This window comes from Typopeltis vanoorti, chromosome 8, assembly GCF_054136105.1.
Source record: "Typopeltis vanoorti isolate ZY-2024b chromosome 8, IOZ_Tvanoo_1.0, whole genome shotgun sequence".
Classification (NCBI taxonomy): domain Eukaryota; kingdom Metazoa; phylum Arthropoda; class Arachnida; order Uropygi; family Thelyphonidae; genus Typopeltis; species Typopeltis vanoorti.
In genome coordinates, this window is record NC_143556.1 from 11,702,897 (window position 1) to 11,717,814 (window position 14,918).

The following is a 14,918-nucleotide window of genomic DNA, read 5'->3' on the forward strand; positions in this document are numbered from 1 at the left end:
CACTTGCATGAAAATCTCTGAACAGTGCTTGGGGCATTTTAAGAAGAATAAAACTGATTTTGTGCATCAATTTATTACTATGGATGAGACTTGGATTCACCATTACACACCAGAATCCAAACAGCAGTCAAAACAGTGGACAGAAGCCAGTTGTTCAATGCCAAAGAAGACAAAGTCGATTCCATCAGCAGGAAAAGTCATGGCATCAGTGTTTTCGGATCCTAAAGGCATTTTATTTATTAATTATCTTGAAAAGGGTAAAACAATAACCATGGAATATTATTCTGATCTTTTAACCAGACTAGATGAAAAAATTCGTGAGAAAAGACCCAGTTTGCAGAAGAAAAAAATTATTTTTCATCAGAACAATGCACCTGCCCACAAAGGTGTTTTGGCAATGGGAAAATTAAGGGATCTGCACTATGAATTGTTGGAAAACATTCACTCTATTCCCCAGATTTGGCTCCCTCTGACTTCTATCTCTTCCCTAAACTAAAACTCTTCCTCGCTGATCAGCATTTTTCTTCGAATCAAGAGGTGATTGCAGCTGGGTTGCAGATCTTACTGAGAACCACTATAGGGATGGGATAATGGCACTGGAGCACTGCTGGAATAAATGTCTTAGTATTAAGGGAGATTTATGTTGAAAAATAAAAATGAAAAAAAAATTATAAATTCGTTTTTCCATTGTTAGGCCAAGAACATTTCAGACCACACCCGTATATCTCTATCATATCACACCTCTTCCTCCTATCTACCAAATTCCCCCATATAACTCTTCCTCACTTACAGTCAGTCTCTCCTCCTCATGAACTGCTCTCAAACTTTCCATGATGTCACATTCACAAGAATGAAAGACCTTTATGAACTGTTCATTAAATATCTCAACTACAAGGGTAGTAATACAACTCATGCTTCATCAGTTGTCATGCAGAATAATCATTACCACATTCAGGGCTTAGGCAGAGGGTCCTGTTCAAGAAGTGTATTACAGTCTCCAACAAAAGTCAGTGAAATGCAGGGGAAAGAGTATGAGAGTTAGGCCGGAATGTGGCATGTTTGGTCTCGGTGAACATAACACTCGTGGTGAAAGACTTGGAATTTGTCCATGCTAACAGATTAGTTATTATCAATGTCTGCTGTCCAATGGACAGCAGACATTGATAATAACTAATCCCCCCAATGGACCTATACTTGGATATCTAACACTGATAGGTCAAGGCACCAGATTGATAACATCCTGGCTCTCCAGTTGTGGAAGACAAGCATCTCTGATGTGCATACTTGTCTTGGAGCAGATTGTGGTACAGACCATCAGCTAGTAAGAGCCAAAGTAAGACTAAGACTCCAAAAACTTCCAAGTCAGGCACATCCCATTAGACTCTATGTTAGAGTAATTCCTAGTCGATTCACAGAAGAAACATCAACTAGCTTGGATGATTTTTTGGAGACCAATGAGGAGAACTCACCAGAAATGCTTTGGAAAGGAGTCAAGGTGATGATGCCAGGATACAGCCAAGAAGTATCTCGGCCCAATAAGAAGACCAAGAGACCCATGTATATCAGATTCAACATGGGAATTAATCAAAAGAAGGCAGTTGGAAAAACAAAGAGACTCAAGGACTGAAGAATATAACAGATTAAATAGAGCCATCAAGCAGGACAAGGAAAAGTTTTATACTAATAAATGTGAAGAGATAGTGTTCCAGATGAGGAGGCACAACTATAAAAGGATACTAATTTAAATGATAAAGGGTTCATGACCTAAAGCACAATAAGGATTTTAAGATTTTATGTGATAAATATGTTGTCAGTTGAATGAACCTCCCATGATGAGTCTGCTTACTCCATGGAGGATGTAATAATAATAATAATTTTACTCATAAGGGATATCCTCACCTGCAATCACTTTGTTGAATATATTATTATCAGGACCTGTAGTACTTTACTACCACCATACTTGATAATCTCTGTTACCATTCTGCCAGGGCTAGCTGTCTTTCCATTTCTTGATGCTTAAACAGCATGTCTCACTTCCTCTAATGTCATTTCAAATGTTTTTTCTCCCAAGAATAATAGCATCGTGTCTCCTAGAAATTCTACCCTATCCTCATAGAATCTCTTAAAATCTTGGAAGGAAATGATAAGTCCTGCTCAAGATATATAAGGTGTTCGTACCTGTTGCACAAATTTCAGGGCTCAGAAGAGTGATTATATCCCACTAAGTCTTTAATTTCACTGCACTTTCTTTCCCACATTCATCCTTTAACTTAATTACCATTCTTTTCACTTGTCTCTTATTACTGTAGTACTGTTATCTGTCCAGAAAGGTGTTACTCCTTAACTATCTCCTATATGCTCTCTTCTTTTCTGCTATCCTCTCCTTCACTTGTTGACTCATTCATTCTATATTTCCTTGCCGCTTATTTTCCATTCTAAGGACCTCTTTAGCAGCTTCATGTATGCATTTCTTTAAAAGGCCTTACAACTCAGATGCAGATCCCCCTCTGGTTACATCCAATTTATTCTCAAGATGTCATCATACAAATCCCATATACCCATGGTGGCCAAACTGCGGCTGGCGAGCCGCATGTGGTGCTTCTTAAGCTTTATTGCGGCTCAACTAACAAATAAAAAATATTTATAATTTTTCTTAATTTTCTACTGTTTTTAATTTAATTTTTCAATTAACTACATTGTTACTAATTTAATAAGCCAAAAGGCTATTTTACCGGCGAAGTTGTTAATAGAAAGGGGGATAGTAAATCCCTTTATGTTTTTATAGCCGGGTACGAAACTCGGATCGATATCCATCGAAATCCATAGAGTTTCATGCCGAAAAAACTATCGGCGAAGCCCAAGTGTAAATGATCACTTGGGTAGTACAACACCAGGGCAACTCCATGCAAGGTAGGGCAAGCTCCATCACTAACTTTAATATTCTCTCATAATGTAAAACCCAGCTCCTTGTATATATTGTTTTACATTATGAGAAGAGGTCACTACCCAGACCAGTTTCAACCTTTTTTGAGGTCTCATCAGTGAGTAGGTAGACCTGTAAAATAGCCTTTTGGCTTATTAAATTAGTAATTAACAATTAATATTGGAGTACACCACTTTGGCAATTCGATAGCAGAGGTATGTAAGTTCGTGTTCACTTAAAACCTTGATATTCCAGGTCTACCTACTCACTGATGAGACCTCAAAAAAGGTCGAAACCGGTCTGAGTAGTGACCTCTTCTCATAATGTAAAACAATATATACATCTCTTAGGAGCTGGGTTTTACATTATGAGAGAATATTAAAGTTAGTGACGGAGCTTGCCCTACCTTGCATGGAGTTGCCCTGGTGTTGTACTACCCAAGTGATCATTTACACTTGGGCTTCGCCGATAGTTTTTTCGGCATGAAACTCTATGGATTTCGATGGATATCGATCCGAGTTTCATACCCGGCTATAAAAACATAAAGGGATTTACTATCCCCCTTTCTATTAACTACATTGTTGTTTGGCAGTGTAGTTATATTTATATTACCTTGTCAGAAAATTTAAAAAGATACATTAAAAGATACAAAAGAATCAACTGACATTACAGACCAACCACAATTAGCAATTTTTATTCGTTTTGTTCTTGAGGACAGAGTGACGCGAAAAGAATTGTTACATTTAATAGCATTAAAAGATAGTATTCGTGGCGTTGATATTAAGGAAGCTTTTGATGTTGACCTTAAAAATGTTCCAAAAAGTAAATTTGTGGCTCTTAACAATTTCTGGTAGGTAACTATGGCTCTTGCTGCAAAAACTCTGGCCACCCCTGCATACTATCATCTTGTAACAGTCCTATTTTGTATGTAGGGATCTCAATAACTATACCATCATCATCATGTGAAATATTTGGCCTCTAGATGTAACAGGACACACAGTTTTACTTATTACTAACACTAATAATTCCTTGTGTCCACCTGCTGATTCAATTATTTCTCTGAGATCTTCAAAATATTCTTCCTTTTCATCTATTGAAACATCTTCATGTGGGGCGTTAGTTCCAATAATAAAAATTCCAATTGATGTACCTCAAGAATTGCTTTTATAAACCTTTCATTTACTTCTTCCCAACTTTTTTTTTTACATGGTTCTTTCATTTTTTAAGAACAGATATGCCAGCTTTAGCCTTTTTCTTGTATCCACTCCACACCACATATGTAAATATTTACTCATTATTTCTAAACCTTTACCTTCTTCTTTCTTTCTGTTATGATCATGACATCACTTTTTGTTTTTTAACTTCCTGATTTATCAATGTTGCAAAGTGTAAGCTTTTGAAATTTGGTAAGCAATGATGGGATGCAAAGTATACACTTGGTGGGGAAACTTCAAAGGAGGTAGAGGAAACGAAAGATCTGGGAGTGGTGGTGGTGGACAAGAACCTGAAATTCAGGGGCCACATTGCACAATTTGTGAAGATGCCATATCAGATAATGGCGATGATGTAGAGGATCCTGACATGCAGAAATAAAGAGGTTATGATGCCACTGTATAAAGCCTTGATCAGGCCTCATATGGATTATTGTGCATATATTTGGTTGCTGTTTTCATGGTGATGAGGATATGTTTGAAAGAGTCCAGAGAAAATTAACAAAGATGGTTAGTGGTCTTTGAAATATGGAAAAGGACAGATTAAGAAAATGTAAATTGCAAAGCCTTGTGAATAGAAGGAAGAGGGTGAGGATGTGATTGAGACATAAATTAGGGATTGTTATCAGGTTGACATGGAAGAGATTTTTCATAAAATGGGAGGGGGGGGGGGGAAGAGAACAAGTGGCCATTGCTAGAAACTGTATAAAGAGGGTGTGAGCAGAGGAGTGAGGAAAAGGTTCCTTGCATGGAGAGTGGAATGAAATGCATTGCCTGAGTGTGTTGTGAATGTAGACACATCAAATCATTTTAAGGCGTGGTTGGGTGAGCATTATGTATAAAAGTGTATGTACCTCCCATGCTGAGTTTCTGACTCCATGGAGGTTGGAAGTTATTAATAATAATAATACCAGGATATTTAGTATTTAGACTACATACATTTCATATCCCAAAAATCATTGTCTGTTTCTTGCGAAGTTGTCAACAAAAAGATCCAGTGGTATTTCCTTCCTTTCTGAGAATCGGAACAATATCATTTTTACCCAGACAGAGAGCTGGCCTATAATAAAACCTTCAACCTGTTGGACCAGGGTTTGATTTCAGAGTTATCTTTTCTTAAGTATGTCACTGACCAAAGCTAATGAGTCATACCTACCCTATCCAGGAATTAAGTCAGAAAAAAAAGATCCCTAGTCCTTGAATAACATCAGGTTCAGAAGAAAACAACAGTTGGTTGAGAGAGAAAGAGAGACCAAATTGAACAGATAAAGAAAGGAGTCTGACTCAAACCGGACCAAGGGAAAGCCACTTCAATTGTTATCCAGTTAATCTAACAGATAAGCTTAGGCGTTGCTGGTTATTCATTACTTATTTTTTCACGGTATTAACAACACCACAAACACTTTTATCAACAAGGATGTTTTATTAACGCTAATATTTCGCCGATTTTCAAATCAGCATCATCAGAGCACAACAAACATGTAAACGCGACAGTGAGTGAAACAATATAATTGCAGAAAGACAAAAGATCTAAAGTCCTATTTTTGGCGCCCTCTAACGAAAAAAAAAAAAAAAAAAAAAAAAAAAAAAAAAAAAAAAAAAAACGGCAGCAGTTATCCAGGCGTTTTTCTTAGGATAACTGTCTCCCAAATTTTTGGCAAATTAATGCAACCATATTTGTTAAGGTTGGGAGAATTCTTCAAAGCCATTGCTGACTCAAAAAATAGTCTTTCAGATCTATAACGACTCCTAAATAGCACATTCGTTTTTCTCCATCTAATCCTGTGTGAAGGAGTGTCCAAAGCGTGGTCTGCCAGTCCCGACTTGCCATAGTAATAGTAGCGAATGTATCTTTCATGTTCTTCCAGGCGGATGTTCACTGATCTTCCTGTTTGCCCATAATAGGCCAAGTCACAGTCACATGGAACTTCATACACTCCTGGGTGTGCTAAAGGGTGAAGTTTATCCTTTGGTGAGCGGATCAGAGTTGCCAGCTTGACATGAGGCTTGAAGGTGGTGCGAAGGCCATGTTTCACCAGTACTTTGGCTATCTTTTCCGATGTACCTCTGATATAGGGAATAGAAATGGTCATGTTGTATTCTTGTGTATTAGGGGGGGGGCAATATGAAACAATAATTTAAATTATTGTTTCACTCACTGTCGCGTTTACATGTTTGTTGTGCTCTGATGATGCTGATTTGAAAATCGGCGAAATATTAGCGTTAATAAAACATCCTTGTTGATAAAAGTGTTTGTGGTGTTGTTAATACCGTGAAAAAATAAGTAATGTTATCCAGTTGATAGCCCTCTGTGGTCCTGTTGATCCATGGGTCCTTATCCAATCTATTTGGACCACCCCACAATATCTGGTGGGATCCCCTATCCACCAGCAGGGAAATGTACCCTCTAGGGATTACAGGATCCTCCTGGAAGATAAAATAAGAATACTAAGTAAAATGTAACACCATACCTTCAAGAATTGGGAAAGATGGCTGTTATTTCCGTTGAAATTTGATTTATACAGATGGGCTTTACAACTTTCCTTCTATATTTTCTCAGATAGAAAATCAGACTCGTGAACAGTTTTGATGTTATTATTATTATTATTACGGGTATCACCATGGAATCAGTAGGCTCATCGTGGGAGACCCAAACTATCAAAACAATATCTATCTTATCTCTTCTTGAATTCATTTACAGACGAAGAACTCACAACTGAGTCAGGCAATGCATTTCACTCATTCACCATCCTCCAGGCAAAAAATCTCGTTCTCAAACCCCTGTTAACCCCACTTTTCCTTAATTTCCAGGGATGACCTCTTGTTCTTCCATCACTATCAACACAGCTGAAGCATTTCCCCTGCATCAATCTTATAAAAACCTTTTAATAATTTAAATGTTTCTGTCATATCCCCTTTTCTCTGCCTATCAACCAACCTTTGCAATCCACAAGCTCTCAATCTATCAATGTAGGGAGCATTTTTTACATCATTCACCAACAACTTAGTCACTCTCCTCTGAACCCTCTCCACAATCTCCTCATCTCCAAGGAATCCAGGTGACCAGACCTGAGCACAGTAATCTAAATGTGGAAGTATCAATGCTTTATGAAGGGGAATAATAACTTCTTTATCTCTGGATGTTAGTGTGTTCCTCAATAACCAAGTAATCCTATGTGCAATCTTGAACACCTTAGCAATGTGTCCCCTGAACTTCATCTCCCTATCCACCAATACCCCTAAATCCCTAGCCTCATCAATCTCTTGGAGTACACAGCTGGTAATCTTTTAATCCCAAAATGCATAACTTTACACTTTTCCACATTGAACTGACATCCATTATCTTTTGCCCATTTTGCCAGCTTATTTAAATCATCCTGCAAACTCTCAATATCAGCTTGATTTTTTATTGCACTACCCAACTTTGCATCATCAGCAAACAACTGAATATCTCCCTTTAAACCATTTCCTATATCATTTATGTAGAAATTAAACAACAATAGCCCAAGCACAGAGCTCTGAGGCACACCACTCCCTGAGCCATTCTCCTATCCATATCACCAGTTTAGTATCCATCCCCATCTGCTCCAATTTGTGCAACAGTATTCCATGGGGTATCCTGTCAAAAACATTAGCAAAATCCAGAAGTACCACTGTGTAGCAATTTCCTTTGTCCAACTCAGATTTCATTCTATTATAAAACATTAATAAATTGTTAAGGCAGGATTGACCTTTAACAAAACCATGTTGGTCCCTATAGAGTATCATATCCTGATCCACCCATTCTTGAATTTTGTCTTTAACCAACTTTTCCAATACTTTTACCACCACTCCCAAGATGGTGATTGGTCTGTAATTTAGTTGCATAAAGGTGGCTCTAAAACTGTGGAACTACTTTGCCTTCCTTCTACTCTCTAGGGACCACACCAGAGTTCAAACTTAAGTTAAATAACCAAGTAAGAGGCGTTGATAATTCTTTTGCACATACATGCAACACCCGAGCTGATAATCCATCTAAACCTACAGCAGTGTTTGCATTTAAATTTTGCAATATACTAAGTACCTCTGATTTCTTAACTTCAGTTCCCACATTAGTTATTGCTACAGGTACAGAGATATCCTCACTTGGGTGATGGACTTTTGAAAAGTGAATCACTCAGTAACTCTACTATTACATTCTGAATTTGTCACCTCAGTACCATCAGCACCCACTAAAGTTATCCTTCCGAAGTCATTCTTCCTTTTACTTTTGCACATACATGCAACACCCGAGCTGATAATCCATCTAAACCTACAGCAGTGTTTGCATTTAAATTTTGCAATATACTAAGTACCTCTGATTTCTTAACTTCAGTTCCCACATTAGTTATTGCTACAGGTACAGAGATATCCTCACTTGGGTGATGGACTTTTGAAAAGTGAATCACTCAGTAACTCTACTATTACATTCTGAATTTGTCACCTCAGTACCATCAGCACCCACTAAAGTTATCCTTCCGAAGTCATTCTTCCTTTTACTTGCCACATAGCGGAAGAACTCTTTGGGATTACCCTTGATATCCTTGCTAAGGTCTTCTCATAATCTGATTTAGCTTTTCTCACTATGCTGGTAACCTTCCTAGCATGAGCCTTGTACTGCTCATGGGTGTACTGATTGCCTTTCTTCTTGTAAATTCTCCATAACATTTTCTTTCTTCGCAGATCAAGCTTGAAGCTACTACTCATCCATCTAACGCCTACCTTGTTTGTCTTCCTGACCATGGAACACAATCTGATATTGCCTTCCTCAGATACCCGCTGATTTTATCCCATGCACTGCTAACATCTTTCCCCTGCAATATGTTCTGCCATGGGATGGCTGCAAGCTAACTCCGAAGCTTGTAAGCTTGTTATAATTGCCTAACCTGTAAAATCTCCCATTAGGATCATCTTTCTTTTACTTGCCTAACTAATTTGTGTAAACATTTCTATTACTTTTACTATCAATCAATTACTATTGATCTCAACTTTATACCAAACAACTTTAGAATCTTCACTTGTACTATTATTTTCCACTTTTACTCTCGAAGGACACAATTCCTCTGCTGCCATTAACAATACCCCCCCTCCTCTTTCATTGAGAATGGCAATCAGGTCATTATCTAAATATGAAAAAAAATCAGTGATGACCATAGCTCTAATTATTCTATTTCATATTTGTATCAAAGGAAGCAAATTGTTGTAGTAATCCCCATCTGAACATGTGATACCATATTGCAATGAAGAATTTACCCAAGAATAGTATACGCATCTTAAAAATGCTGCATTTACAAATTTTTTAACATAATATATTCTGTTAATTATGAGCCTCAAATTATTTGTTAAAGATGAGATATTGAAGTTCCATTTTGAATTGTTTTCAAGCCATTCATTCCAATCATTCACAACTCTGCATGCAAAAAACCTACTTCTCACTCCATTGCTTACACCCTCCTTGTACAACTTTCAGGGATGATCTTTTGTTCTCCCACCATTTTATGAACAACCTCTTCAAAGTTAATCCTCTAAAAACCCCCTTACCAACTTGTATGTCTATTATATCAACCATCTTCCTCTTATCTGCTAGACTTCACAAATTGCACTTTTTCAACCTTTCTTCATACTCAACATTCCAAAACTACCTTAGTCAATTGCCTCTGGACCCTTTCCAATCTCTCTTCATCCTTTTGAAAACCGGGTGACTAAATCTATGCACAGTAGTCTATATGTTTTCTAATTAAGACCTTATACAATGAACTAGGATCTCTTTACTTCTATAAGTCAGTGTCCTCTGCATCAATGCCAGAATTTGTTGTGCTGTCCTCATAATTTTTCCCACTAAATTTTAGATCCTTTTCCATCATCACCCCAAGATCTCTTATTTCCTCTACCTCTAACAATGTATCCTCACCAAGTGTAAACTCTACATCCCATCTTTGTTTTGCAGATTTCAATACCTTACATTTTGCAACATTGAACTGGCATCCCCACCCGTGTCTTGTGCCCATTTACTCAGTCTATTCAAGTCTGCTTGTAAGGCACAACGTCTGCTCTACTCCTCATAGTTCTTCTCAACTTTGCAGCATCTTCAAGCAACTGAATATCCTTATTCAAATCTTCTAGAATGTGTTTTAGGGCAATGACCCTAAAACACATTCTAGAGCAGTGATGGCGAACCTTTTTACCCAGGTGTGTCAAACATCTTTTTTTAAAATATTGACGTTGTTGATGTGCCACTTGCATACATGCATTATAAATTTAACTACATAATCATCGATGATGACTTATATATATCATATTAGGCTATTTATATAAATTTAACTACATAATCATAGATGATAACTTAAACATATCATATTAGGCTATTTATTTAATAGGACATTGATATAAAATCTATAAATTCATATTATACAATTAATTTAATAAAGTCAAATTACAAACTTACATTACATTTAATGACTTTTCTGTTGCTGAGTACTGGAAGAAAGTTGCTCTATAGAAGGGCTATAGTGTGTACATTTTAATGCTACACAGGCAGCGCTCATATCATTGCTCAATCTATTTCTCCCTTTCGATTTGATATTATTTAAGGCAGAAAATAGAGTTTCACAAGAGTATGTAGAAGAGAAAATTATTAGAAGAGCTTTAGCTCTAACTACAAAATAAAACAGAAATAGGCCAACTATAAAATATAATTCTTTCAATGAGCCGAAACCTACCTTCGCCTTAACTGAGAGCGATCTTACATGATTTATCGCAGGTTTTTCATCAGAATACCAATATTTTTCAGCATCCAAGGTGTGTCATCTGAAAACCTCAAGTGTCTCAGTGCTGACAGGTTCGCCATCACTGTTCTAGAGGCACATCACTAGTGACTTTCCTCTTCTGGGATATTGTTCCCCAATACACAACTTGCTGATATCTATCAGATAGCCAATCTCCAATTTAAAGCACTAATCTAATATCCAACTCCATCTGCTCTAGTTTGACCATCAACTTATCATGTGGTAATCTGTCAAAAGTCTTTGCGAAATATAAATACACTACAGTAGTCCCCCCTTATCCATGGGGGATACGTTCCAATATCCCTCTGCAGATAGTACCAAATCCTGTATATATTATGTTTTTCCCCATATATACGTACATACATACCTACCTATGATAAAGTTTAATTTATAAAATAGAACAGTTATAACAACATAATGTAATAAAGTTATCTGAATATCAATGGAATCTTAGCAACCTCAGCATACGTTTTTTATTATTATTTTATGAAGTTGAGAACTTTCACCTATTTCACTTAAAAGAAAGCATTTTTACGGCTTCTCTTTGGCATATATGAATTGCCAGCATCACTACTCTTGCGCTTTTGGGCCATTATTAAGTGAAATAAAGATTATTTCACTTAATAACACAAGCACTGCGATACTGCAACAGTTGATCTGATAACCGAGAATTACTCAGAACAGCGTGCAATTTAAAACGTATGAATTGTCTATTACTAAAAGAAAGAGCCGTACGGTTTCATTTTGGCAATATAAAATTACACAGGGAAAGTGGATATTAGATTCAACATTATTTCAAAGCCGAATGTTTGTAGAAACTATGAAAGTTTCATAAGTTGACCTGAGAGCTTATGAGAATACAATCCTCGACAACCCCAAGTTGCTTTAGCTTGCACTACTTGACTTAAGTAGTTAAGGCAACTCAGGGATACCGAGGATTATATTCTTTTAAGCTTTCAGGCCAACTTATGAAATTTCCATAGTTTCTACAAACATTCAGCTTTGAAATAATGTTGGATCTTTAATATCCACTTTGTCTATTTAATTATAAATTATTTATTTCTATTATTTTCCATTTATATTTTTGGACCAGGATTGACTGCAGATAACTGAAACCTCAGATAGTGAACCCATAGATATGTGGGGACTACGGTACTGTGAATCCATCTTCCTCATGCAATGCAGCTGTTAATCTCTTACTGTGCCTGAAGTTGTGTGCTTTAATACTTTCTTTTTCAAAATGAGTCTTTTGGCTAATTGTATAATTAATGAGTACCTGTATAAATAATGATAAAATCTGTTCTGTCCGTCAAAGATGGACACCTACTGTTGTCAACCCAATTCTTAATCCACATCACTAAACTCTACACAACTTTAACCACAACTCCTGACACACACACATTGGGCTATAATTAGATGCTTTAATTCTTTCACCTCTCTTATGAAGCAGTACAATATTGCATTCCCTCTACTCTCCTTTGGAACTTGATCAAATGTAAGACTCATATTAAACAAATATACCAAGAAAGATGTCAACTCCCTACCACATTACTTCAAAATATGTGGCAATATATCATCAAGCCCCACAGCCTTATTAACATCAGGTTGCTCAATTCCCCATATACCAGTTGTTGCTCACTTATAGTCAGTCTCTCTCTCCTCCTCATCATCCACTGCTCTTAAGATCTCCATGATGTCACATTCACAAGAATGAAATACCTTTACGAACTGCTCATTAAATATCTCAACTTTATCCTCCTCAGCAGTTGTCCTTATGCCATTTTCTCTGATCAATGCCATCCTACCATAATCTTTTTTTTTTTTTTTTTCTGGCTACAAATCGAAAGAACTCCCTAGGTTTTTTTAGCTTCATTAGTTCTTTGTATTTCTCTTGGAATTGATTATTACCACTGATCTTATGTTGCCTCCATAATGTTTTTTTTTTTCTTTGTATTGCATGCATAATCTCTTCCTTCATCCATTTCACACCTACCTTATTTAACCTTCTGACTTTTGGAATACATTCAGCCATAGATTCTACTAGATAGGTCTTGAATAGCACCAAGCAGCAATGATCTCCTTTCCACCTAAGTCCTCATTCCATGCTGCAAGCTGTCTCCTGAGCTTCACATAATCACCAGCCTTCTAATTCCACATATACTTTTACTGAATGAAGTCATCACATGGCTGGCAATCAGCCAGGTAATCGCTTCATGGTCACTCCCACCAACTTGAGGGAGATTTGACACCTCATTTCTAATGACATTGCCTGATGAGATGGTCCTCAGTCCTCAGGTTCCCTCTGTTACTTACTGTCTGAGGTAGCTGTTCCTCAAAAACTTGAGAAATTCATTTCTTTACTTCTAAATGCTATAGTGCCATCTTGGTCTACATTGTTATAATTAAAATCATCCATAATGATTACCCCTTTTCCTATTTGTTTGACTAATTTACTTATGCATTTCATGGTCACTACCCTCCAACTTTGCAGGCCTATAGCAACACCTAAGTATTTCATTCTATTCACTTCTATCTCAAACCATACTGCCTCAAAATCCCTGCGACTACCCCCCCCTTGCATCTCTACCTCATATATAGACATAACGCGTTTTCTATTATCAATAGCACTCCACCTCCCTTTTTATCATTTTTATCTTCATGAAAAACATTAAGCTTGTAGAAACCTTAGTCTTTTCGATTTTTCTCTGTGATTCTTGGACAATGAAGAAGAAGAATTGAGGCATTCGAGCTCTGGTGTTGGAGAAGATTTTTAAGAGCATCTTGGACAGAAAAATGAACAAACAAAAGTATCCTAGAAGAACTGAATATCCACACAAGACTGACAAAAATAATTGACAGAGAATTGCACAATATTTGGACACATATGCAGAAGGGAAGATCCAACACCCTTAAACCCCTTGTTCCCCCTTTATAACATGTTGTTTCATGCAGACATGTATGAAACTTAGCAACTGTATAAATCCCACTTCCATCTTGCTATGCCCCTTTTCTTCCCTCCAGTTGATGTTCCCATAGTTAAAGTCTCCTATAATAATTGTTCGACTTACACTCATTGTGCTAATCTGCCGATACATAGCATTTACATCTTCCTGTGGGCCTCCTGGTCCATAGCAGTATCCAACAGCAATATTTTGTCTTCTATTTGCCTCTATCTCACACCAGACCGCCTCAAATGAATCATCTCTTTCAGACCTAATATCCTCTCTAACTTCTAATTTTGTTGGTTGTAATTATGCAGCTATCACCAGTAATTCCCTGCCTCCTGTCCTCTTTCTTCTATCCTCCCTGAAAATACAATACCTTTACATTCTATTCCTGTATCTATATAATTTTCAGTCAACCAGGTCTGAGTGATGCCTATAATTTTTGGCTAAGTTGAGCTTACCAATGCCAAAAACTCCTCACCCTTATTCCTGATACTTCTTGCATTTGTCTACTGCATTTCAGTGTCCCACAGTTACCCTTGTGTAATGTCATTACCAACCCATTTAAACTGGAGACCTGTGAAATCCCATTCAGCATTGCGTAATCATTCCTGTTCCATGCTTATTTATCATAAGGATTTCATCCTCCCTAATATCTCTAATTTTCCTGTTTTGCACTATCACACTCTCACTAAACATCAATTTTTCCAAACATCTACCTCCCAAACCATTCAAATGCAGTCCATCAGGCATATATGTCCTTTCGTCCACAAACTCACTCCATACATCAATAAATTGCACACCATTCCTCCTGCACAATCTTCTCATTGGCAATCATGGCCCTTCTTCTCAGTTCTCTCCTATCATACCAAGATATCATATATCTCAGAAATATCATATTAATACAGGGTGTTTCAAAAAGAATGACCTGATTTCAAATAATTATATTCATCATCATCATCATCATGCATATCTAGGATTTAGGCTAGCATGGCCTGTTCTGGCCTTAGAGGTCATCGTTGAATCGTTTAAGAGG

At 37.0% G+C, this 14,918-nt stretch overlaps 1 protein-coding gene across 4 annotated transcripts in view; it reads left to right on the plus strand.

The window, feature by feature from the left end:
• LOC150103732 (uncharacterized) overlaps positions 1-14,918 on the plus strand; it is a 408,898-nt gene that overhangs the window by 281,408 nt on the left and 112,572 nt on the right. The window lies entirely within an intron of this gene.